The following is a 1,604-nucleotide window of genomic DNA, read 5'->3' as shown; positions in this document are numbered from 1 at the left end:
TATAAAGCCTTAGTAATGAGAACAGCTTGGTATTGGCATAAGAACAGACCTCAGGACCAATGGAATAGAATTGAAAATCCAGAAATGAGCCCACAGACCTATAGCCATCTACTCTTCGATAAGGGAGCTAAAACAATAGAATGGAAGAAAGACAGCCTCTTCAGTAAATGGTGCTGGCAAAATTGGTTACCTACTTGTAGAAAACTAAAGCTGGATCCTTATATATCACCCTGCACCAGAATCAACTCCAAATGGATCAAAGACCTCGAAGTCAAAGCAGACACTCTGAAAGCTTTACAGAATGGAATAGGAGAAACTCTAGGTCTCCTTGGCTCAGGCCGAAATTTTCTGAATAGAGACCCGGAAACACAACAAATCAAAGAAAGGTTGGACAAATGGGATTGCATAAAGTTGCAGAGCTTCTGTATGGCAAAGAACATAGCTAGCAAGATCAATAGAAAGCCCACAGATTGGGAGAAGATCTTTACTAGCCATACAACGGACAAGGGTCTCATATCTAAAATATACTAGGAACTCAAAAAATTAAATCCCCCAACAACAAATCCTCAAAGAAACAGATGTCCAATAAATAAGTGGGCTAACGACTTAAATAGAAACTTCTGTGAAGAAGAAAGAAGGATGGCCAATAGAAACATGAAGAAATTCTCAACATCCCTAGCCATAAAAGAAATGCAAATCAAAGCAACATTGAGATACCACCTCACCCCAGTTAGAATGTCAAAAATCAAAAATTCTACCAACAGATGCTGGAGGAGTTGTGGACAGAAGGGAACCTTACTTCATTGTTGGTGGGAATATAAACTTGTTCAACCACTTTGGAAAGAAGTATGGAGGTTCCTCTAAAGACTTCACATAGAGCTCCCCTATGACCCAGCAATCCCACTTTTGGGCATTTACCCAAATGTTTACAAACAAGACCACACTAAAACTACCAGCACAACTATGTTTATTGCAGCATTATTTACCATAGCTAAGATATGGAACCAACCCAAATGCCCTTCAGTAGATGAATGGATCAAGAAAATGTGGTTTATATACACAAAGGATTTCAATGCCTCAATCAGAAAGAATGACATTGCTCCATTTGTTAGGACATGGAAAAACTTGGAAAAAATTATATTAAGTGAAGTAAGCCAGGCCCAAAGAAGCATAAGTCCCATGGTTTCCCTTATTTGCAATATCTAGTATATGCATGAGTCAAACGAAAAAAATCAGATAATGTGATGTTAAAAAAATGAATTCTTAGATAGGCATTTTAATGTTTTTTTTATGCATGTTTTTCTCATGCATTTATAAGTTTATTTTTGTTGCTTTGTATGTCCCTCCCCCACAGTATAACCCCCGCTTTCAATATATTTGATGGCTGTATAACTTATGGAGGAGATGGGGAAAAACAAGTCATTTAAGGATTCAGTTGGACCTGTTGCAACAATGAGAAGTACAAATTATCATGTCAAAAAGGAGCTTTACAATGTTGGTGGGGGGGAGCGGAGGGGGGTAAGGATTGGGTGCGGGGAAGAGGGGAGGCTGGGAAGGAAGGTGCAGGGTATACAAAGAGGAGGCTGCAATGCTTGGTAAAAAAT

The sequence above is a fragment of the Dipodomys merriami genome, unplaced genomic scaffold (assembly GCF_024711535.1).
Source record: "Dipodomys merriami isolate MVZ:Mamm:240054 unplaced genomic scaffold, mDipMer1.0.p SCAF_2282, whole genome shotgun sequence".
NCBI classification, from domain to species: domain Eukaryota; kingdom Metazoa; phylum Chordata; class Mammalia; order Rodentia; family Heteromyidae; genus Dipodomys; species Dipodomys merriami.
Note: the sequence above shows the minus strand (reverse complement) of the source record.